Source organism: Phyllostomus discolor, chromosome 2 (genome assembly GCF_004126475.2).
Source record: "Phyllostomus discolor isolate MPI-MPIP mPhyDis1 chromosome 2, mPhyDis1.pri.v3, whole genome shotgun sequence".
In the NCBI taxonomy this organism is placed as follows: domain Eukaryota; kingdom Metazoa; phylum Chordata; class Mammalia; order Chiroptera; family Phyllostomidae; genus Phyllostomus; species Phyllostomus discolor.
In genome coordinates this window covers 123215679-123241568 of record NC_040904.2, presented here as the reverse complement: position 1 = coordinate 123241568, position 25890 = coordinate 123215679, and the positions used below count along the sequence as shown (strand labels likewise).

Here is a 25890-nt window from a genome sequence, read left to right as displayed (position 1 = left end):
TCGCCGCCCCTGAGTTTTAACCCTGTAGGCACCATCTGAGAGCTGCTGCCTGCAAAGCTCTTCCCCACCCTTCTCCTTTTCACCCCACGGCCCACTAATTGAGCCATTCCTTTTCTGGGCCACGCCCTAACCCTGTGCCGTCTCCTTTTCTTTGCCGCTGACGTCTGCAGTCTTTTCCCATAGTTGACCCCGACAATGCTGACCCTTACTTCACACCCTTCTCCCTTTATTACCCCTGCAAGACCCTCCTCTCAGCTGTACTTCTTAATAATCATCACCCCGACTTTCTCTTTTTCGTTTTTACTGTCCCTAATAACCCTTAACACGTCTCTGTTATCACACTCTCAGTTCTTCCCAATTGGGTTGTTTACGATTCCTTTCTCCCATAGTCTTTCCCCTAAATTAGGGAGAAATTCAGATGTGTTTATTCATACCTTAGCTTAACACTGACCCTCGCTAATCCTCGTTCTAGATTTAGCCATTACTACTTCCTTCTAGCATGCTCTGGGTGTCTTCAGACACCCCTGTGGGTCTCCCTCAGTATTTTATACATCCAAACTTCCCTCCACTTCTGCACTTGCTGCTGAGCTGTCAGGGTGCTACCGATACCCTGGCACCTACTCAGCCTGCTTTGTACTTCGAAGGCAGCAGCCTTATTTTATGATCTTTTCTTTCTCATACATAAACTGTGTGGGCCAATCATGCTGATAGCGAATATATTTGTATGTGCTAACACAGATTTACTTCTTTATAAACTAGAATGACTGTTGGACTTGGGTAAGGTGCTCCAGCAAATGTCTGTTGGTTTAGAAATTGTTTTATGGAACCAGGGCAATGCCCTGGGCTAAATGTGGCTCCTGGGTCTTAAATGCCCATGCAGAGGGGAGGATTTCAGAGATTCATGTTAATTGCCCCCAAACCAAGAATTTTTGAATCAGAGAAAATGACCCTCCATATTTTTATGAATTTATGGTTCCTCACAACAAGATATGAGACTACCTGACTTAATTCTCAAAAAGGAAGATAATTCGCTGAGGACCTGAACAAGATTTTGAATGGGTTCCATCTTCAGCCTATGAGATTGTTAACTTTTGACCACTTCTCTTTTGCTTAAGAAGAGACCAAGAGACCAGTACTAAACCAAGTACATAGAGAATCACCAACAGGCATAAGACATCTTAGACCCTTCCTACCTCTCTTCCTAAACCAGGAAATGCAGAAGCAAACATTCTTACAAGTCTGCTATGTTGCCCACATTACACATGGTGTGAGGCCCATAGATTTGTATAACTTTTCTGTAATAATAGACTGTACTATTAGTCATACAGATGATTCCAGATGTGCTGTGGCATTGTTTTCACAATTCTGGGGCATACCTGGGCTAATACTCTTTTCCTAGAGTGTATCTAGGCTTATTGTTGTCTCAGTCACTTGTGCCTAAAATTTTACCTTGAACTCTACTTGAAAGTCACTTTGTTGTTGTTGTGTAGATGTAGATGTGTTTGTGTTTATGTCAAGGTCTTAATCCAAAACACCTTAATCCTGCTGAACACGAAACAAAGTGCTCTGTCACACACAGGGGTACGGGAGGAAGAGTGAATTTGTAGACATGGGCCTGATTGAAAGAGAAGCAGCTTAGTGGTCTTTCCACCTCTAGACAGGCTTCTGTTCTCAAGTCTAAAGGGCATTTAGATAAGCCTGGTAGCACTTTCTCTAGAAAGAAGTTGGCTGCATGGTCCTAGATCTAGCAAAACTTTTTCTTGAGTTGAACTCTAGAATTTTATTAATACAGAACCTTTTAAGGCATTCAAACATGTAAGGATTTGTAGCAATATGATTATTTTCGCATTCAATAAGTAGGAAAATAAACATCAAGAAGCATCTAAGAAAACAAACATTAGTGGCGATGGGGGGTGGGGAGGGAAATAAGTGTGGCATCAAATGAACCCTAAGCTGTCTGGAGACCTTTATGGAGGAAATGACTCTTCTTTCTGGGTCTCAGTTTCCTCTGAGTCAGTCCTGCTGTCGTGCCACCTCAGCCTTGGGAGCAGGCACTGTTCCTACTGCTGGCCAGAACTTAAGAATATTTTTACGTGTAGTGGCTTCTTGGGGGGTTTGGTTTAGGTTCAGATTTGGGACACAAAAGTAGATAAACGTTATTATGGACCAGAGATTCTGATGGACTAGAAAAGGCGTATACCAATGTAGATCCTGTGGATAACTGTGCATATTTTAAAGACAGGTTGAGATTTTTGTATGATTCAACAATCTGTACCCAGAATGAAATTTTTTCTGAATAAGCGATGAATTTCTGTTTAGAAGCAGAAATGATAGACTTGTGTAGGAAGACTCTAAAACTTTACCAAGAATTTTAAAGAAACTACATTTTTAGATAGGGTGTGTTTTTCACCTGTGTAGGGCCTGGGAAAATTGAGAGGCCCATCCCAAAGATCAGGCTTCCTTAAGGATGCACACTTCCTAATTCAGAGAGAGACAATCTGTCAGAAAAGATCAAAAGAGATCTGTAGCTTTTTAAACTCATTCAAAAATATATACAGCTGACCTTGTACAACACGGACTTGAACTGCTCGTGTCCACATATACTCTGATTTTTTTTCCAATAAAAATACAGTTGGCCTTCTGAATCCCAGGTTTTGCATCTGAGAAGGATTCAACCAACCACAGATGGAAAACAATATTTTCAGTCCGCAGTTGGGAATACACAATGCCAACTGTATGCATTGTTCTACACCATTATATATAAGGGGCTTGAACATCCTCAGATTTGGGGATCCCTAGGGGTGCTAGAACCAATCCCCACCCCCCAACTCCATGAATACAGAGGATCTATATGAAGGGGAACCCCCCAAAACTTGGAATTTATTTATAAAAAATTGCGTATGTATTCTTACATGTTTAAACTTCAGTCACCTTCAAAGTACTCCCTATTTGATGCAATACACCTATTGACACATTTTTTCCACTGCTCAAAAATGGTTTTGATGCCTTTTAGTGCTCCTGCCATGTTTTTGTTTCATCTTTTCCACATCGGCAAAAGTTTTCTCTTTGAAGACTTTTTTCATCTGGGGAAACAAAGTTGCTTGGGAGGAGAGTGGGTTATTTACCCACTCTTTATTGGGAGGGAAGGTGGTGCACAGGGGACATGCTGTCAAAAACTGCTGAACACTCAGTGTGGTATGGGCAAGTGCGCTTGTCAATCACCCATCATGAAATGGACAAATACATTGAAAGAGTCTTCAAAACAAATTCACTGAAGCCAAACACAGCCTCTCACAACAATGCCAGCTGCTACACTGATACAGATGTGTTCCTAGAACACTCACCAGTCAGGGGAAGCCTGTACTACAAGGGGCCTGCACTCCAGAAGATTATTCCGGGTTTTGGGGAGGTTCCCCCCTCGTAGTTAAGTTTTGGGGGAGTCAAAAGTTATAAGAGGATTTTCCACTGTGTGGAAGTCAGCCCCTAGCTTCATGTTGTTTAAGGGTCAATTATATATCCAAAAACTGTGGCCGAGTCCAGCTGGTGGGTAAGGAATTAAAATATTGGGTGTTGTGTATTAATTCTAACTTATGCATGGTGCAATGCCTGCTATATAGTAGGTACTCTGTAGATGTCGAACTGAACTAATGAGAACTATAGTAATAATGTAATATCTTTATGAAAGATTTCATACATATCAAAACTTCTCCAAGAGTTCTCAGGTTTATGAAATGGTGCCTTTCCAACTTCAAGATTCTTGAGAGCAAAATTCTCTATTCTTAGTATTTCAAAACAGGACAGTGTCTTGGGGCATGCCTTGATTAGAAAGTATTAAAGATAAGAGAGGGTGAGATTTGATTCACTGTCGGCATATAGAAGACTAAGCAGCAGTAAAACTCCCCTCAAATGACCTAATTTAAAATGGGCAAAGGACTTGAATAGACAGTTCTCCAAAGAACATTTAGAAAGGTCCAACAAGCAAATGAAAAGATGCTGAACATTAGTAATCATTAAGGAAATGCAAACCAAATCTACAGCACGATATCACCTCAGACCCATTAGGATGGCTACTATCCATAACACAGCAAATAACAAGGGTTGGTGAGAATGTAAAAATTGGGACCTTGGTACACTGTTAGTGAAAATGTAAAATGGTACAGCCACCATGGAAAACAGTGGTCATTCTTCAAAAAATTAAAACTACCACATGATCTAGCAATCCCACTTCAGGGTATACACTCAAGAGAAAGGAAAGCAGAGTCTTGAGCTATTTGTGCCCTGTGTTCATAGAAGCACTATCACAATAGCCAAGAGTTGGAAGTAATCCAAATGTCCATTGATGGATGAATGGATAAACAAATGTGGAATATACAGGGGTGAGCAAAAGTAGGTTTACAGTTGTGAGTACACAAAACATAGGTTATTCTTGTATTATTATTTACCAATTGCTGTATTATGGAATTATATCTTATTATTGTTATTATTTTGTATTCTTATGATTTATCTTTTAGGTAATGATAGCTGGTAATTTAACCTACTTGTGCCCACCCCTGGGTGTTGATATATTATTCATTTTAAAAAGGAAGGAACTCCTGTCACGTGCTGTAGCATGAATGAACTTGGAGAAGTCATGTTGAGTGAAATAATCCAGTCACAAAAAGACAAGTGCCGTGTGATGTCACTTGTATGAGGTGCTGAGAGTGGTTGATATCACAGACACAGAATGTGGGATGGTGGCCTCCCAGGGCCGGGGGAGGCAGAGTGGAGAGTTGTTTATTGGATCTAGGGTTTCGTTTTTGCAGGATGAAAACATTTTGATGGCCTGTTGTGAATATATTTAACACTATTGAATTGCACACTTAAAAATGTTTGAGATGGTAAGTTTTTTGTTATATGCATTTTACACAGTTAAAAAATAGAAAATTTCACAACATGGGCCATATAATCAATAATATTGCGATAACTATGCATGGGGCCAGGTGGGTACTGGAAGCATCGATGGGGAACACTGTCCAAAGTATATGATTGTCTAATCACTATGCTGTACACCTGAAACCAATACAAATAATACTGTAATTGAAAAATTAAAAAATAAAATTTTTTAAATGAAAAGATTTAAATAGAACAAACATTTTGAAATAAAGATGTAAATAAAAAGGAAAAACAAGTGAAAATTGTTCTCACATCAGCAAATTACCAGGAACACCTCTATTTGTTTATTCTTCCCAAATTATCAGTTTGCTATATCCTGTAAACATGGACTTTATCTACCTCAGTAAGAATAAGGGCTTGAAATCTGAGTAGTTGGAGACTCTCATTGGGATGACTGTATATTTTATTGTTTAAACTGGAAAAACCCATGAGAGTGAAAAGGGGTGCTATTAATAATCACCCTCAGATTATTTTTATTTTTAAGTATATTTTATTGATTATGCTATTACAATTGTCCCATTTATTTTTCCCCTTTATTGTATTCTGCCCTGCTCCCCCCTCCCCCCAGCATTTTCCTCCCCTGAGTTCATGCCCATAGGTTGTACATATAAGTTCTTTGGCTGCTTCATTTCCTATGCTATGCTTAACCCCCCCACCCCTGTCTATTTTGTACCTACTAATTATGCTTCTTATTCCCTGTACCTTTTCCTACATTCTTCCTCTCTGCCTCCCTGCTGATATCCCTCCATGTGATCTCCATTTCTATGATTCTTTTCCTGTTCTAGTAGTTTGCTTAGTTTGTTTTTTATTTTTAGGTTCAGTTGTTGATAGTTGTGAGTTTGTTATCATTTTACTGTTCATAGTTTTGATCCTCTTTTCCTCAGGTAAGTCCCTTTAACATTTCATATAATAAGGGCTTGGTAATGATGAACTCCTTTAACTTGACATTATCTGGGAAGCAGTAGTTTGTCTACCCCCACTCTAAATGATAGCTTTGCTGGGTAGAGTCATCTTGGATGATGGTCCTTGCCTTTCATGACTTCAAACACTTCTTTCCAGCCCCTTCTTGCCTGCAGGGTTGCTTTTGAGAAATCAGCTGATAGTCTTATGGGAACTCCTTTGTAGGTAACTGTCTTTTTCTTTTGCTGCTTTTAAGATTCTCTCCTTATCTTAATCTTGGCTAATGTGATTATGGTGTGTACTTCCTTGGGTCCAGATTCTTTGGGACTCTCTGAACTTCCTGGACTTCCTAGAAGTCTATTTCCTTTGCCAGATTAGGCAAGTTCTCCTTCATTATTTTATCAAATAAGTTTTCAATTTCTTGCTCTTCCTCTTCTCCTTCTGGTACCCCTATGATTCGGATATTGGAACATTTAAAGTTGTTCTGGAGGTTCCTAAGCCTCTCCTTATCTTTTAGAACTCGTGTTTCTTCATTCTGCTATGGTTGAATGTTTATTTCTTCCTTCCGTTCTAAATCATTGATTTGAGTCCTGGTTTCCTTCCCTTCACTGTTGGTTCCCTGTATACTTTTGTTTATTTCACTTTTCATAGCCTCCACTTCATCCTTTATTTTGTGTCCGTACTCAATCAATCTGTGAGCATCCTGATTACCAGTGTTTTGAACTGTGCATCTGATAGGTTGGCTATCTCCTCATTGCTTAGTTCTTTTTCTGGAGTTTTGATCTGTTCTTTCACTTGGGCCATATTTCTTTGTGTCAGTGCACCTGCTAAATTGTAAGGGGTGGAGTCATAGGGTGTGGCAACCCACTTCGCTGTGTTGTGGTGCAGTCTGAATGAATGTTTCTTCTTCAACTCCTTGGTTATTGGACTTCCATACAGTTCGATTTCCTGGCAGTTCTGTTTTTTTTGTTTGTTTTTAAATTGATTGTTGTTCTTTTGGTTGTGCAACAAAGTGCAGCGTATCTACCTACACCTCCATCTTGTCCAGAAGTCTAATCACCCCCATATGAATGGTCACCCTGTCCTTTTACTCTGGAAGCAGGAAATTTGTAATTTACAACTTATAAATGTTAATTTCAATGTGTTTTTTCATATTTGCAGGTACCCAACCAAAGGATTAGAAATACTTTGATAGAATAAACTCAAATAGCAGCTATTATTTGTAAATATCAACCAGCACCTTAGGTACTTGTTACAAAACAGATAGCTATAACAACTCTAAAAAAAATAACAAGCCAGCCCTGGCTGGGTGACTCAGTTGGTTAGAGTGTTGTCCTGGCGTACACCAGAAAGGCTGCAGTTGGATTCCCAGTTGGGGCACAAACCTAGGCTGTGGGTTCAGCTGTCAGTCAGGACATATACAGGAGGCAATGGATCAATGTTTCTCTGTCATATGTATGTTTCTGTATCTCTTCCCCCACCTTGACCTTTCTCTCTCTCTCAAATCAATAAACATACCCTCAGATGAGGATAAAAAATTGAAATATTAAAAAAATAAGTTGTGTTGTAAATGAAGCCATTTCCACAGTACTGAACATTTTAAAAGGTGAGTTTTCAATCATTCAGTCATTTGAGAAATATTAATACAATTCTTGTGTACTGTTCTGTGCTATGAAGTAGACAAAGATGTTGAAGATTGTATTTCTGCCTTTAAGGATTTTTACCTCAATGAGCTAGAGAACATCTGCTTATAGTGACCTTATTTGTTATTGTCACAGTTCCTATAGAGTGATGGAAATAAAATGTTTTGGTTTAGAGTGGTGACTTTCAACATATTTTTATCTCGTGGCACACATAACAAATTACTAAAATTGTGCAGCACACCTAAAAATTATTTTTGCTGATCTGACAAAAATTAGGTATAATTTTGATTGATTTAAAAATGATGATGATGATGATAATAATAATTACCTACCCTTTTTGCTCCAAAGTGACTTTTTAAGAATATCAGGTGCTTACACTTGTATATAAGGATTTCTGGTACCAAGAATTAACCAATCAGACACAACCTTATTATACAATGTGACCAATAAGATGCTCCTTTATTATGCCCTGGCTGGTGTGGCTCAGTGGACTGAGTGCCAGCTTGCGAACCAAAGGATCACCAGTTCAATTCCCAGTCAGGGCACATGCCTGGGTTGTGGGCCAGGTCCCCAGTTGGGGGCGTACAAGAAGCAACCACACATTGATGTTTCTCTCTTTGTCCCTCCCTTCCCCTCTCTCTAAAAATGAAAAAAAAAAACTTAAAAAAAAGATGCACCTTTATTATATCATGTATAATATTTATGGGTCAAGACAGGGCATTCACACCAGGCTGCTATTGCAGTGTTGGCTGTTGTCATTTTTTTATTTGACAATCTAAGGGAAAAGAGGTCAGTGCCCCTGACTAAATAGTCATATATTGCATATTTTAAAAATTCTTGAGCTATACCTGTTGAAAATCTCTGACTTAAAGGATCACCACAGGGAGACCTAGAATTTGAATAGGCATTGATGGGAGGAAGGTCATTACATAGGGTTAAAACTTGAAGAACAGGCTAAAGTTTTTCCTTCCTTGTTTAGAAAAAAATAAGAATGCATTCATTAATAGCAACCATACATTGTCTTGTATTGGTATGGTTCTTCCATATTGAGGCATCAATTAGATTAATTTTTAAAAATCTCCTTTTCACAGAATTCTTAGTTTGCTTTTTTCTTTTCAAGGATATGGAAACCTTAACTCTTATTTATCTAGAATTGGAATTCAGTTTCTGAAGTCAGAAAATTTCAGTTCATGATTTGGACTTTACTACTGTTTTTACAACTAAGATTGCCTTGGAAAAAAAACTTTTTAAAAATTGTCTCTCTCATCTGCTCAATTCACCTCTCTCTGGCAGTAGAGCTTACACATACAGGTAGGTATGGAGGAGGGGGGCCATTCAGGGTTCTACCTGGCTCCTGGGAAGGCCCAGGTGCGAGGGTGGCTTCCATGCATGTCTCTCTTGCGTGCCTATGACAGGAGGGATCCTTAGCACACCTCTGTTTCCAAGGCAGCATTGTGAGCTGAATTTTCACCAGGCTCGGAGTCTGAATTGTGCATTTGAACCTTAGATCTCCCATTATAGTTGCATGACCTATGGCAAAGTGACTTAAATTCTTTGAGCTTCAATTTCCTCATCTACAAAATCAAAGTAATTCTTTAAAAATTTTTTTAATTTATAAATTTTTAGAGAGAGAGAGGAAGGGAGAGAGAAGGAGATTGATTTGTTGTTCCACTCATTTATGCATTCATTGGTTGATTCTTTTACATGCCCTGACCAGGGATCAAACCTGCAACCTTGACGTATTGGGATGATGTTCTAACCAACTGAGCTTCCTGACCAGGGCCAAAATAACTCTTATTAGGAGAATTCATGGGACAAAAAAAGTCCTGAAGACAGGAAGGTCCAAAGGTAGGATGTGGCACGTAGTAGGGAGCTAATAAATGTTATTTTTGGTTTTTCTTTTATAAATGCCATATGAAAAACTCCCACACAGATATGCCCCCAAATTGTTCAAATGTATATTTTCTGACAGTTAAACATTTTTTAAGTGTTATTTCCTGTTTTTAAGAAATGTACAGGTTAAAGGAGGGGAAACATAGCAAAAGTACAAGAGCTTAAGAAAGTGATCTCTTGCTGAGAGCCAGCAGTCTGCCTCCCTGCACCTCATCTTCTCCTCTATACACCAGGAAGAGGGGCATGCTCCTTTCAGTCACCAAGATATAGTCCCAGACTCCTGTCAGACAAACATCTGCCTGTTGTCTTTGATCTATCTTTTCATTACCAATCCTCACACTTTCCTTTGCTTAGAGCAGGAGTTCTCAAACCAGCATTTGCATCAGAACGACTTTGAAGGCTTCCCAGTCAGAAGTCTGGGTTTGGGCCTGAGAATTTGCACTCCTAGCTAGTGAAGCTGACACTGCTGACCTGGTACCACAGCCCTGAGAACCACTGGTTAGAACACCCTCCTATACACACTTTTCTTCCTCTTGCCTTATTTTTTTTAATTTATACATATTTATTGACTCCCGGGAGAAAGATAGGGAAATATCAATGTGAGAGAAACATCTATCAGTTGCCTCTTGCACGTGCCCCAACCAGGTACCAAACTTGCAACCCAGGCATGTGCCCTGACCAGGAATCAACCCTGCAACCCTTTGGTGCATAGGACAGTGCCCCAACCAACTGAATCACACCAGCTGGCACTTCCCCCTGCTTTAAAACCTTTGTTAAATTATACTTAAAGTCTCTCACTTTTTGGTAAAAGTAACATTAAAGAAAGTACATTTTCTTTCCCCCCTATCTTTTGTCTTTTAGATTGTAAGCTCCTCTGATATGAACACTGAATTTTTCCCCCCAGTGATATAGTGAAATAACATAAGTTTGTAGCCAGACAGATTCTGGGTTAAAATCTTTTCTCTTTCTTTCTCTCTTTTTTGTTGTTTTTTGTTGTTGTTGTTGTTGTTGGGGTTAAAATCTTGACTCTATCACTTATTAACTCTGTAACATTGGATAAACTATTTTATGAGTTGGAGCCTTAGTTTTCCTGTCTGTAAAATGGGACTAGTGATTTCCATATCTTGTGAGTTTGGTGAGGATTGAATGGGGTAATGTGTGTAACCACTTAGTTCAGTTCCTGACCATAATGAAAGCAGCTAATATCTGTTGAATGTTAGACATTCCTTCAAGGTCTTCACATATATGAATTTATCTATTCTTCCCAAGAGCTAATCTCCAAACCTATGAAGTTTTACTATTATCTCCATTTTACAAAAGATGAAACTGTGGCATAGAGACAGAAGTAACTTGAACTGAAGAACAAACAGCTGGTTGAACTGGAATTTGAACTCTATAATCTATAACTTCTTCAATAAAAGTTTTTAATCCAGCTGTGTCCATTTGTCATGTGAATCTAGGTTAACTCACCTTTGAAATCCAGAAGTTACACCCCTCAAAGAGGTTGTTAACCCTCAAAAGAGTAGGTAATCTTTTAATTCACTTCCTGTCTTGCTTTCTTCAATCTTTCTTATGCTGTCGCATTAATTTCAAATGCATAAAAGAAGCTGCAAAACTGTTATTCTGCAGAACATTTAAGATCTTGCTCCCTGGTGTATGTCATCAGTTTGGCCCAAATAATCTCTTATAAAAATTCTAAAAACAAAACAAAACAGAAAACATATAAATTTAGTATTGCAACTTGCTAGGATGCAGTTAAAATATGACATGAATCAAGAGAAGCTCATGAGAGCAATGGTTAACAGTGAATGAGAGGATTTCTGATCAAGATGGCAGAGTAGATAAATGCTGTGCTTGCCTTGCCTTTCAACCACATCAAAATTACAACTAAAATTTGGGAAAAAACCACCCTTGAGAACACTCGAGGACTAGCCAAACAGAACTTCTATAATGAAGGTTATAGAGAAGAAGCCCTGTGGAGACTGGTAGAGAGGAAATGGGCTGGTGCTGCACATGCATGTGGTGCTTAAAAATAGGGAGGGATATCTTGGCTGAGGAGGTCCCCCTGAGAAGCAAGGGACCCCAACCCCACACGGGACTCCTCAGCCCAGAGCACCAGTGCTGGGAAGAAAAGTCCCATATCTGTGTGTGAAAATCAGCAGGGGCTCCACCTGGGTAAGACAGAGGGCTGCTGTAGGCACAGGTATCCTCTTAAAGGGCCTGAGCACAGACTCACAAACATTCAACCTAAGCTTCAGTAAATGGTCAGGAACTGGAAAAGTACCAGGGATATCAGGAGAGAACTAAATTGTTTGGCTTTAGGGTGAGGGCTGGAGCAGCACTCTCTCCTAGAAGGAAGGGCTGGCAGGTACCATTGTTCTTTTGTTGAGCTCCCTCACCAACCCAAATTGCAGGTACAGGTAAGCCTCCAAATTTGAATCTCCATAACCTAGCTAACACTGCTTGCCCTACCTTGGTGATTCCCTGAGACCCTTGATGATTCCCTGAGACTCCACCCCACCCAACTAGCACACTTGTCCAAACCTCTTTCAGCAGCTGTTACACACAAGTGGCAGCCTTAGCCCATGCTCTGACTTTCCTAAATTCTTTTAAATGTCCATGAACCCCAAACAAGTAGCGGCTAGCCTCAGTGAGCCCTGTACCTCTTGCTAAGCAGTCTCAAGCATGGTATTACTGGAAGCTGGCCTTGGTTCAAAGCATATCCTCTCACAGGCATCTCCAAGCTCTGCACTAGCAGCTGCCCACCACAGATCACTTTCTAGCTCCTACCAGGTGATCTTGGCTGGGCGCAGGAAATGGCTTACCTTAGCCTGCACAGGAGCCCTTCCCAAGAGGCCACAAAACTAACACACTCAGTAGCCAGCTTCACAGCATACCAGAACACCACCCAGTTAGCTCTACAAATAACAAAAGCAAAGGGTACACTTGACAGGTAGCAGAGCCCTGCTAAAGCAAACCCTGCTCTGTGGGGTCAACTCCTGCACAACAGCTTGTCTGTCATAGTCATAGCCAATCCTCAGCCTGCAGGTCAGTTCCACCCACTGATATGTCAGGAGCAATTAAAGCTCAACTGAAACAGGAGAGTATACACTACCCACACAAGGAGGACCTCTAGATGACCCAGGTTAGGTGACAAGGGAGACTGAGCCACTGGGCCCCACAGAACACCTACAATGTAAGACAACTGTGCCAAGACTGGGAGACATAGTGGATATGCCTAATACATGGAAATAAACATGGGGAGGCTGCCAAAATGAGGAGACAAAGAAACATGTTCCAGTGGAAAGAACAGGACCAAACTCTAGAAAAAATAAACAAAATGAAGGCTATCAGATACTGAGCTCAAAACACTGGTTATAAGAATGCTCAATGAACTTGAGTGGAAGAATAGAGGAAGTCAGTGAGAACCTCCACAAAGAAAGAGAAACAATAAAAAAAGTCAAGAATGAAAAACATAACTGAAATGAAGAATACATTAGATGGGGTCAACAGCAGATTATATGAAGCAAAAGATAAAATCAGCGATTTAGTACACAAGGTAGCTGAAAATACCTAACTAGAACAGCAAAAAGAAAAAAGAATGTAAAATTAGAATAGTTTAAGGGACCTCTGGGACATCAAGAGTACCAACATTCACATGATAGAGGTGAGAGAAAAAGGAATCAAAGACCTATTTGAGATATAATGACTGAAAATTTTCCTCACCTACAGAGGAAATAGACATAAAAGTCCAGAGAGCACAGAGAATTCAGATGAACACAAAGAGGCCCACACCGAGACACCCTTAACTAAAATGCATAAACTTAAAGAGAGAATGTTTTTTTTTATTTTAATCATTGTTCAAGTACAGTTTTCTCCCATTTACTCCCATTCCAGCCCACCCACCCAACCCTCCCTACTTCCCTCCCATTACCCCCCACCCCTAGTTTTTGTCCATGTGTCCTTTAAAAAAGAGAGAATGTTAAAGCAGCAAAAGAAAATCAGTTAGTTACCTAGAAGGAAGCTTCCATAAGACTGTCAGCTGATTTCTCAACAGAAACTTTGTAGGCGAGAAGGAATTGGCACCAATATTCAAAGTGATGAAAATTAGGGATCTATAATCAAGATCACTCTATTGCTCTATGCAGCTAGGCTATCATTTAAAATCAAAGGACAGATAAAGAGCTTCCAAGACAAGAAAAATCTATGAGGTCATTACCACCAAACCAGTATTATAAGAAATGTTAAACAAAAATCTTTAAGAAAAAGAATGGAGAAAAAGATTAAAAATATGAATACTAAAATGGCAGCTACATACCTATTAATAATTACTTTATTTTTTAGAGAGGGGAAGGGAGAGAGAAGACAAGGAGAGAAACATCAATATGTGGTTGCCTCTCACATGTCCCCTTCTGGGGACCCGGCCCCCAGGCATGTGCCCTAGACTAGAAATCAAACTGGTGACCTTTTGATTCGCAAACCAGCACTCAACCACTGACCCACACCAGCCAGGGCCTATCAAAAATTACTTTAAATATAAGTGGTTTAAATGCTTCAATCATAAGACACCAGCTGGCTGAATGGGTGAGAAACAAGACCCATATATATACAGCCTACCAGAGACCCACTTCAGGTCTAAAGACACACACACACTGACTGAAAGTAAAGGGATGGAAAAAAAATATTTCATGAAAATGAAAACAAACAAAAAAGCAGTGGTAGCAATACTTATATCAAACAAAATAGACTTTAAAACAAAGGTATAATGAGACAAAAAAAGGACATTTCATAATGATGAAGGGATCAATCCAATAAGAGGATATAATTCTTGTAAATTTTATGCACCCAATGTAGAAGCACTTAAATATATAAAGCAAATTTTGATAGGCATAAGGGAGAGATCAACAATAATGCAGTCATAGTAGAGGACCTTAACACCCCATTGACGTACTGGATAGGTCATTCAGACAGAAAATCAACAAGGAAACAGCAGCCTTAAATGACATGTTACCCACATGGGTTTAATTGATATTTTTATAATATTTCACCCAAAAGTAGCAGAATATTCTTTATTTTCAAATGTACATGGAACATTTTCTAGGATAGACCATATGTTAGGCCACAAAACAAGCCTCAAAGATAAGAATATTGCAATCATATCAAATATCCTCTGCAATCACAAGAGTATGAAAGTAGATATCAATTACATGAAGAAAACTGAAAAGACACAAATATATGGAGGCTAAATAACATGCTACTAAACAATGAATGGGTCAACAATGAGATCAAGGAAGAAGTAAAAAGATAACTTTGAGGACTTCCGGCAAGATGGAGGCATAGGTGGACGCACCGTACCTCCATGCACAACCAAGATTAGAACAACAACAATTTAGAGGCAGAATAACACCCAGAACTGACAGAGAATTTATCTGAATGGAAGTCGGACAGCCAAGAAGCTGAAGTAGACCCATTCATCCAGACTGGTAGGAGGGGTGGAGACAAGCAGCCGGGCGCAGGCTGTAGCGAGGGTCGCGGGCGCGTGGAGAGCAGTGGGCACATAAGGCAACCAACGGGAGCGTGTGAGCCATCCAGGGCGCGCAGGATCACAGTGGGTAGACCCTGAGTACGCAAGCGGCAGCTGGCTGACCCAGTGAGGCCACAATTGTGGACCGGGGAGGAGCGCGCAGCCCAGGATCCCAGGGAAGGAACTGTGGTCTCAGGAGAGCGGAACTACTGCCATTGTTCCCTCCCGACCCGCCCACACATACAACATCACAATCTAGCGACTGGGGTACCCAGCCCCGGTAAACACCTAAGGCTCTGCCCCTCACCGTAACAGGAGTGACCAGACCAAAAGAAACAGGGCTTCTGTATCAAACAGAAAAATGGGTCAATGCCCCAGGGCTCATCCTTTTGAGCGACCAAGAGATAGCCAATCTATCAGATGCACAGTTCAAAACACTGGTGACCAGGAAGCTCACAGAACTGGTTGATTTTGGGCACAAATTACATGAAAAAATGCAGGTTACCATAAAAGAGATGAGGAAGATGCACAGAGAACCATTAGTGTTGGGAAGGAAACTGGGACTCGAAACAATAGAGTGGACCAGAAGGAGGAAGAAAAGAACCAAACAGGAAAGAATGAAGAAATAAGAATTCAAAAAAACGAGGAGAAGCTTAGGAACCTCCAGGACATCTTTAAACGTTCCAACATCCAAATTATAGGGGTACTAGAAGGGGAAGAGGAAAAGCAACAGATTGAACACGTATTTGAACAAATAATAAAGGCGAACTTCCCCATTCTGGCAAAGGAAATAGATGTCCAGGAAGTCCAGGAAGCTCAGAGAGCCCCAAAGAAGTTGAACCCAAGAAGAAACGCATCAAGGCACATCATAATTACATTAGCCAAGATAAAAATGAAGGAGAGAATCCTAGAAGCAGCAAGAGATAAGGGGACAGTCACCTATAAAGGAGTTCCCATCAGACTGTCAGCTGATTTCTCAAAAGAGACCTTACAGGCAAGAAGGGGCTGGAAAGAAATATTCCAAGTCATGAAAGACAAGGGCCTATATCCCAGAATACTTTATCCAGCAAAGCTTTCATTTAGAATGGAAGGACAGATAAAGTGCTGCTCAGATAAGGTCAAATTAAAGGAGTTCATCATCACCAAGTCCTTATTTTATGAAATGTTAAAGGGACTTATCTAAGAAAAGAAGATAAAGAAAAAATATGTATAGTAAAAGGATAGCAAACTCACAATTATTAACAACCACACTTAAAACAAAAAGAAACTAAGCGAACAACTAGAACAGGAACAGAACTGCAGAAATGGAGGTCACATGGAGGGTTAGCAACAGGGGAGTGGGAGGAGGATAGAGGGGGAAAAGGTACAGAGAATAAGTAGCATAGATTGTAGGTTGAAAATAGATAGGGAGAGGGTAAGAATAATATGGAAAATGTAGAAGCTAAAGAACTTATAAGTATGACATATGGACATGAACTAAAGAAGGGGATATGGGTGGGAGAGGGTGTACAGGGTGGAGGGGAGTGAAGGGGGGAAATGGGACAACTATAATAGCATAATCAATAAAATATATTAAAAAAAGATAACTTTGAGACAAAATGGTAGCACAGCAACTCAAAATCTATGAGACACAGCTAATGCAGTTCTAAAAGGAATTTCATAGCTACACAGGCCTACCTCAAGAAACAAGAAAAATACCAAATCAGCAATCTAATCTTACACCAAAAGGAACTAGAAAAAGTAGAAGAAACAAAGCCCAGAGTGAGTAGAAGCAAAAACATAATAAAGATCAGAGTAAAAATAAATGAAATAGAATCTAAAAACCAGTGCAAAAGATCAATGAAGCCAAAAGCTGATTCTCTGAAAAAATAACAAAATTGATAAACCTTTAAATATACTCATCAAGAAAAAGAGATAATCCAAATAAATAAAATCAAAAATGAAAGAGAAGCCCTGGCTGGTGTAGCTCAGTGGATTGAGTGTGGGCTGGGAAGCAAAGGTTGCCAGTTAGATTCCCAGTCAGGGCACATGCCTGGGTTGCAGACCAGATCCCCAGGGGGGCCACGTGAGAGGCAACCACACATTGATGTTTCTCTCCCTCTCTTTCTCCCTCCCCTTTCTTCCCTAAAAATTAAAAATAATAAAAAAAAATGAAAGAGGAAAAATAACAACTGACACCACAAAAATACAAAGGATTTTTTAAAAAATACTACAAACAATTATAATGCCAACAAATTGGAAAGCCTAGAAGAAATGGATAAATTCCTAGAAATATACAATCTTCCAAGACTGAATCAAGAAGAAACCAAAACCTGAACAGACCAATAACTACTATTGAAATTGAACCAGTCATCATAAAACACCTAACAAAAGAAGCCTTGGACCAGATGGCTTCACAGGTGAATTTTACCAAATAGTCAAAGAAGAATTAATACTCACCCTTCTTAAACTATTCCAAAAAAAAATTACAGAGGAAGGAAGGTCTCCCAAGTTTATTTTACAAGGCTAGCATTACCCTGATTACAAAACATGGCAAAGACATTACCAGAAAAGAAAATCACAGGCCAATATCCCTAATGAACATAGATACAAAAATCCCCAAAAAATGTTAGCAAACTGAATTCAACAATACATTCCAAAGGGCATAATCATGTGTGATTTATTACTAGGATGCAAGGCTGGTTCAATGTCTGCAAATCAATTGATGTGATACACCACATAAATAAACTGTATGATTTTTTAATCAAATAAGCAAACATAAAATCAAACAAAATTGTATGATTACCAAACAAACAAACATACCTATAAACAAAATTGTATGAATATATCAATAGGTGCAGAAAAATCATTTGACAAAATATGACATCCATTTTTTATTAAAAACTCAAGTAATGTGGGAATAAAGGGAACATACCTGAACATATGTGACAAACCCTGAGCTAACATCAGACTCAATGGTGAAAAATTAAAAGATCAGGAAGAAAACAAGGATGTCCACTTTCACCACTTCTATTTAACATAGTTGTGGAAGCCCTAGCCACAGTGATCAAACAAGAAAAAAAAAAAGGCATCCAAATTGATGGACATAGACATGACTTGGGGTGGTGACACACAATACAATATATATAGTGATGTGTTATAGAATTCTACCCCTTAAACCTATACAATTTTGTTAACCAATGTATCCCAAATAAATTCAATTTGTAAAAAAGGCATCCCCACTGAAAAAGAAGTAATACTGTCATTATTTGCAGATGGCATGATACATAGAGAACCCTAAATATTCCACCAAAAAAGCTGCTGGAACTGATAAATCACTTTAGTAAAGTAACATGGTGCTTTGTTTTTTAGGTTCAGTTGTTGATAGTTGTGAGTTTGTTGTCATTTTACTGTCCATAGTTTTGATCTTCTTCTTTTTCTTAGATAAGTCCCTTTAACATTTTATATAATAAAGGCTTGGTGATGATGAACTCCTTTAACTTGACCTTATCTGGGAAGCACTTTATCTGCCCTTCCATTCTAAATGATAGTTTTGCTGGGTAGAGCAATCTTGGATGTAGGTCCTACTTTTCATGACTTTGAATATTTCTTCCCAATCCCTTCCAGCATGGAAAGTTTTTTTTTGTTTTGTTTTTGTTTTTTGAGAAATCAGCTGACAGTCTTATGGGTACCCCACTATAGGTAACTAACTTCTCTTGCTGCTTTTAAGATTTTCTCTTTATCTTTCAACTTTGAAATTTTAATTATGATGTGTCTTGTAGTGGGCCTCTTTGCATCCATCTTGTTTGGGACACTTTCTGCTTCTTGGACTTGTGTGTCTATCTCCTTCACCAAATAAGGAAGTTTTCTTTCACTATTTTTTTTCAAATAGTATTCCAATTTTTTGCTCTTTCTCTTCTCCTTTGGCACCCCTCTGATGCAAATGTTGAACCTCTTGAAGTTGTCCCAGAGGCTGCTTATACTATCCTCACTTTTTTGGATTCTTTTTTCTTTTTGTTGTTCTGATTGGTTGTGGGGGTTTTTTGTTTGTCTGTTTGTTTGTTTTTTTGCTTCCTTGTGTTCCAAATCATTGATTTGATTCTAGGCTTCATCCACTCTATTGTTGTTTCCCTGTAAATTATTCTTTATTTCAATTAGTGTATCCTTTGCTTCTGACTGGATCTTTTTTATGCTGTTGAGGTCCTCACTAAGTTCCTTGAGAATCCTTATAACTAGTGTTTTGAACTCTGCATCTGATATTTTACTTATCTCCATTTCATTTAGCTTTTTTTCTGATGTTTGATCTGTTGTTTCATTTGGGCCATGCTTCTTGGCAGCCTCCCTGTTTGTTTCTATATATTAGGTAGAGCTGCTTTGACTCTGTGTCTTGGTAGCATGGCCTAATGTAGGAGGTGTCCTATAGGGTCCAGTATCACAGCCTCCCCTATCACCCAAGCTGGGTACTGGAGGCGCACCCTTCATGTGGGCTGAGGACACCCTTCTCTTACAGTTCAGCCTTGGTTGCTGTTGGCAGATCAATGGGAGGGATTTACTCAGGCCAGTAAGCTGCAAGTATTGGCTGTGACCACTGATCACCAACCTCCACCTTCTGTGGAGGATCAGCTGTACAGAGGTAGGGCACTGGTACTCCAACATGGTCTGTAGTTGCCCACTGGGTGTCCTAGCCCTAGGATTTCCCGCATAGTGCAGGTCAAGGTCAGCCCCCACCTGTATTTTGCCCAGAACCTCCTTCCCTAAGCTATAAAGCAGTCTTAGATGGCTGCTACTTGTGCTGGGCTTGGAGATTCTCAGGTGAAGCAAAGCTGTGAATCCAGGCCACCTGCTGCTAGTGCTGGGTCTGGGGCTCACTGAGGCCAGCTGTTGTTTGTTTGATAGGATTTAAGAAGTTGTGCAGTATAAACCAAGACCAGCCATTCATATGGAAAAGCAGCTTGGGTGGATCTGTAAACTGAATGGAGGAGAGTCTCTGGGGATCTCTGAGGTGGGTCAAACAGTGTAAGCCAGGTCGATGGAGTCTCAGATATGGCACCAGCCTGCCAGCTCTGTGGTTCTGCCAGAGGAGGGTTTAGAAATGGGCAATGGCCTCTGTTCTTCCCAGTGCCAGACATTTCAGCCTCTCCCAGTATGCCACTGGTGCCCTTCAAGCTGCCACCCCAGCACTGGAGCCCCAAGGGAGTGAGTCTGAGTAGGTAAATCCAAGAAACTGCTTGGACCCAGCAGTTTCTTCCATGGACTCAATCCCTGCTGGGTTTTGTAGATAGAAGTTGTAGGGACTTATCCTCCTGTCACTAGCACCCTGGGCTGGGCAGCCTGGTGTGGTGCTGGGACTCCTCACTCCTGAGATGTCCCTCCTGAATTTTTATCCACCACACATGGGTATGGGACCAACCTGTTCCACTTCAGCGTTTCATCTATCAGTCTGGGTGGGTGTGGTTTCTTTATTTCCATAGTTGTCAGATTTTCAACTTGATTTCTGGTGGTTCTGAGTGATGGTGGTTCTACATAATAGTTGTAATTTTGATGTGGTTTTGAAAAGAGGCAATCCATGTCTGCCTATACTATCTTCTTGACCAGAAGTCTCTGAGAAAAAAATGTCTTTTTTAAAAAAGATTTGATTTATTTATTTTTGGAGAGAGAGGAAGGGAAGGAGAAAGGGAAAGAAATATCAATGTGTGGTTGCCTCTCGAGTGCCCCCTACTGGGGACCTGGCCTGTAACCCAGGCATGTGTCTTGAATGGGAATCCAACCAGCGACCCTTTGGTTCAGAGGCTGGCACTCAATCCACTGAGCCACACCAGTCCGGGCTGGAAAAGATATCTCGGTAGGTATACGAGTATTGCATCTAATGGAGGGTACTTTAAAGTTGACTGAAGTTTAAACATGTAAGAATAAATACATATTTTTTTACAAATAAATTCTGTTTTGGGGGGCCCCTTATATTTGCCAATGATATATCAGATAAGGGGTTAATATCCAAAATATATAAAAAGCTGATACAACTTAAGACCAAAAAACAAACAAACAAATAATTTCTTGAGAAAATTAGCAGTGGATCTGATTAGACATTATTCCAAAGAAGACCTATAGATGGCCAATAGTCATATGAAAAAAATGCTCAAGGTCACTAGCCATCAGAGAAATACAAATAAAAGCCCAATGAGATATGACTATCTCATACTGTCAGAATGGCTATCATCAGTAAATCAACAAATAAGTGTTGGAGATGATGTGGAGAAAAGGGTACCCTGGTGTTCTGTTGGTGGAATTGCAAATTGGCGCCACCACTTTGGAAAACAGTAGGAAGGTTCCTCAGGAAATTAAAAATAGAACTACCATATACCTAGTAATTTCACTTCTGGGTTTTATCTGAAGAAATCCAAAACGATAATCCAAAAAAATATATGTACCACTGTGTTCATTGCAACATTATTTACAATAGCTAAGATATGGAAGCAAACTAAATGTCCACTGATAGATGATTAGATAAAGAAGATGTTGCTGATAGATGACTAGATAAAGAAGATGTGGTATATAGGTACTATGGAGTATTACTTATCAACAAAAAAGAATGAAATCTTGCCATCTGCAACAAAATGGATGGACCTAGAAGATACTGTGCTGAGTGAAGTTAAGTTAGGTAGAGAAAGACAATACCATATGGTTTCACTTACATGTGGAGTCTAGAAAACAAAGTCAACTAACAAAACAGAAGCAAACTTATGGATACAGAAAATAGACTAATGGTTGCCAGATGGGAGGGGGTTGGGGGACTGGGTGAGCAAGGCGAAGGGATTAAGAAGTACAAATCGGCAGCTACAAAACAGTCACAGGGAGGTAAACAGCATAGAGAATATAGTCAATGGTATTATAATAACAGTGTGTGGTGCTAGGTGGGTACTAGAGTTAGTGGGGAAACACTTCCTAAGTTACGTAAATGACTAAGCACCATGCTGTGCACCTGAGACTAATATAATATTAAATGTCACCTGTAATGGAAAAATTTAAAGAAATTTAAAATAAAATTAAAAAGATAAATTTCCTCTCAAAAACTGCAAAACATACCCTGCTCTGTCCCCCCAACCCCCTGCAAAAAAAACCCAGTGAATGAGATTAACTCTACAGTGACCAGTATTGGTCCAAGGTGAGATGAGCTTTCATTTGAAACACTTGAAGGCCCTGGTTGATTTGCTGGCCAAAGTAGGTCAGTATTTGTGTGTGTGTGTGTGTGGAGAAAGAGTGTGGGGGAGAGAGAGAGAACACACGAGTGGCTGTGAGTGTGCATTCTGTGGGTGGATGTGCTGCTAATTCACTTTATGCCTCCAGGCCCTAAGCTGGCTGGCTGGCTGGCTCTGGCCTTACATGGTCCCAAAGGAATGTGCTTGTGTGTAATTATGTCACCCTCTAGTGGTTACTTCCCTGTTAGCCCTTTATCCCTGAAACAACCCACTCTTGGTGTCAGTGACCTCTCTTCAAATGAGATGCAGTGAGCAGAACCTCGGGGAGATATTGGCTGGGAGGGGCAGCGCTGAGGAAAGAGCCTGGCTGAAGGCAAGAAGAGAGGCGGGATCCCAAGAGAGGGAAAAGGGCTACTACAAATAATAATACTTTTGGCAGAGAAAAAGAGGAAGCAGAAAAGGCAGAACATTTGGAAAGAGGGAGAGGATGGAAGATATCTCAACTGAGGTTCCTGAATATCAGTTTTTATTGAGTGGCATTTTATACAGTATTTGTGGGGTGGGACAGTTAGCACATTAGAACTCTCTAGAGCTTCAGTATTGAGGGCTGGAGTTGGGGTGGAGAAGGAATATTTTTAACCAGTTTCAATTCTCTTTTCCAAAGGAAATAGGCAAAGACTGTGACTAACACAGGCTGACTAAATTCCAAACTTTTACTACCCTGAAGTGGACAGCTAAGGACTGCTTCTCCATAGCCTGAGGCTGTGTTCTTTCTGCTGATAAAGGTCATTTTTAGCAAGATCTTGATAGGTTTGTATTCAAAAGGCAAGGAGGGGACAAAGATCAGTCTTAACTCAGAACTGGTTTGCAACTCCCCATCAGGCCTGGGACTCTGCTGTCCAATGCCTTACCAGGTTATTCCCTTTTTTTGAAAAGGTGCTGACGCTGAAGCAGGCTTTGCTGGGAACTCCTGTCTGGATGAACTGAGCATGTTCATTTCTTACATAATGCCAGGCCCAAAGGAGCATTAGGGGTTGGCCCTGTCTGCAGAGTTCACAGCCAGGTCGCATTTCCTGCCAAGAGGATAGGATAGGGTTAATGGTTTAAAAAAAAAATAGCCAGAATCTCAAGGGGGGGGGGGGGGGGAGAGCAAAGTCCCAGCCTTGCTTGTGTTAACTCTTCACACTCCAGAAAAGATGGTTATGAGATAAAATCAATTTTTGTAGGTTGTGATACTGCTGTTGTGCCAAATACCAGTTATTCCCAAAGATACCAAGAGCACATATCATGCACTGGCTTTTCTCCCTGAGGGGAGGGAGGTGAAAACAGTGCAAATACCCAGCTCATGGGTGTTTAAAGTTGGAACAACTTGTCTCAGTTTGGAGACCTAGCATTTAGTGAGGTTCTTAGTTTTTGTTTACTTTTTATGTTTAAACTTTACTTATTGTTTAAAGCCAAAAAGACCAAGTAACTAAAGTAATCAATGCCTGCAGTTTCAACCATCAAGAATCTTTGACTTAGCTGGTTGACAGAAACTGAACTGGAATTTTCAACATTTTGGCATAATAACAAAATTTAGTAATTATGTGACACGTCTTTAAAGCTTTGAGAGCTTGGCATAGATGCTTAATGACAGCACTGTTTTGGGTGTGTGTTTTTAAATAGAAATAGGGAAAATAAGAGCTAGAATAACAAAGTGACTTTCTCAGGGTCATAGGAGCAGTAGAGCGTGAGTGCATCTGCCCTGCTGCGACCTGCAGAGCCTCTCTGCGCACCTGCACGTGGGGTCACCATTGCACTCGATGTTTCAGTAATGCTCAGGTGTGACGGGAAGGGTGACCAGACGCTGGTAGAAGCATCTTACGCTGCTCCATGATCGGTTATTGATGTAGCTGTAGGAAGGGAGGAGCCTCAGATGAGTTAAAGGGCGCGAGCACGTGGGTCACCTGGCCTGTCAGTGGCCACGAGAGTGCTTTGGGCACATGGAAAACACAGTCTTGGGGGTCCATTCCAAAATGGGGTCTCAGTTCTCTGTTTTCCTGATTTCATGTCTTTAAATTTAAAAAGGTCAGCAACATTTAAAAAATAACATATAAGGGAAGAAAGTATCATAGCTGGTAGAGCCTGCATTGTGATTTCATTGGCAGCATGCCTGCGTCTGCAGCGTTTGCTGTGGGGAGTGTGCATCTGCTTCCTGATGCTGAACTTAATGTCCTGACCATGGTGATGTTCAGTGTAATTGTGGCATTTATTAAAACACCCTGTGAGGTGTTATAAACTGGTAGAAAGTTGTGACTACTACATGAATCAATATGCTAACTAATATTTTTCTATGTTCTGTGGTATAAAATAGGAAGTGCTTAAAATCTGAACATTTCTTAATCCTTGACCTACATCAAGAATCACATGGTTAACATTATCATCTTACATTATATGTGGCTCTGGGAGAGAGCTGCTTATTCAATTCCAATGCATGGATCATGTCCCAAACAGGTTTTGTTTGTTTGTTTTTTGTTTGCTTGTCTTTGAAACAGCAATTTTCAACCTTTTTCATCTCATAGCACACATACACTAATTACTAAAATTCTGTGGTGTGCCAAAAATATATTTTTTACTGATCTGACAAAAAATAGATAGATTTTGATTCATTCACACCAGATGGCTATTGTTGTGTTGGCCATTGACATTTTTTTATTTGACAGTCTAAGGGAAAAGAGGTCAGTGCCTCTGACTAAGTAAATAGTCAGGCATTTGAAGTTTTAAAAATGCTTGCAGCACATCTGCTAAAGGCTGCTTCTTTAACAGAAAATAATTTTACCCTGTTCATTTAAATTCTAAGACAACGCTGGAAGAGGGAGACTGGGAGACCCAATAATAATGCTGTGACCATTGTTGTGCTTCCCTGGAAAAGAAATGGCTCACAGAGAAAACACTGGCGGGAACCAGGTTTGTGGTATTACGCAAGACAGAGTATCCAGATCACGTATTAAAGTTAAACTGCCTCACACCCTGTCCCTAAACATAAGGATGCAAGACTATGTTGAAGCCTGAATGCTTTCGTGAACATTTCTTAAATGTTAGGAAATTCTATCCTGAAGGGGTGAGTGTCTGCTCCCTACTTGGAGAATGTTTCCCAGATCCAGCTTGAGCAGACCTCCTCCCTTCCCCACAAAAGAGTAAACTCTCTCTCACACCAAAATAAAATCATCAACAACAATAATAACACAACTTTTGGAAAGCATACTAGAGATCCAAGGCAATTAGAAATTCTGTTCCTGACTTCCTCTGCAGCTCCTCAGTTTGGTTTGCTTCATGGTTGGATGGTACTTGATCTGGGTGGTGGTTTCATGGGTACATGCATACAGGGGTGGGCAAAAGTGGGTTTACAGTTGTAATACAAATAAATAATACAATAATTAATAAATAATATAAGCATAAACTGTGTTTCACATGCTCACAATTGTAAACTTCCTTTTGCCCACCACTGCATATAAAAATTCATAAAGCTGGATATTTAAGATTTGTGCATTTTACCCTGTGTATGGTTTTTTTCAATTAAAAAGTTGTTTGGCCCTGGCCAGTGTGGCATAGTTGGTTGGAGCGTAATCCTGTAACCAGAAAGTTGCAGGTTTGATTCTTGGCCAGGGCACTTACCTGCATTGTGGGTTTGATCCCTGGTCTAGGCATGAATGGGAGGCAACCAATTGATGTTTCTGTCTCACATAGATGTCTCTCTTTCTCTCTCTCCTCCTTCCTCTCTCTCTAAAAGCAATGAAAAAATGTCCTCCAGTGAGGATTAAAAAAAATGTTGTTTGTTTGTTTA

General features: G+C 40.1%; 1 protein-coding gene across 1 annotated transcript in view; it reads left to right on the top strand.

The window, feature by feature from the left end:
* WNT5B (Wnt family member 5B) overlaps positions 1-25890 on the top strand; it is a 126053-nt gene that overhangs the window by 60953 nt on the left and 39210 nt on the right. The window lies entirely within an intron of this gene.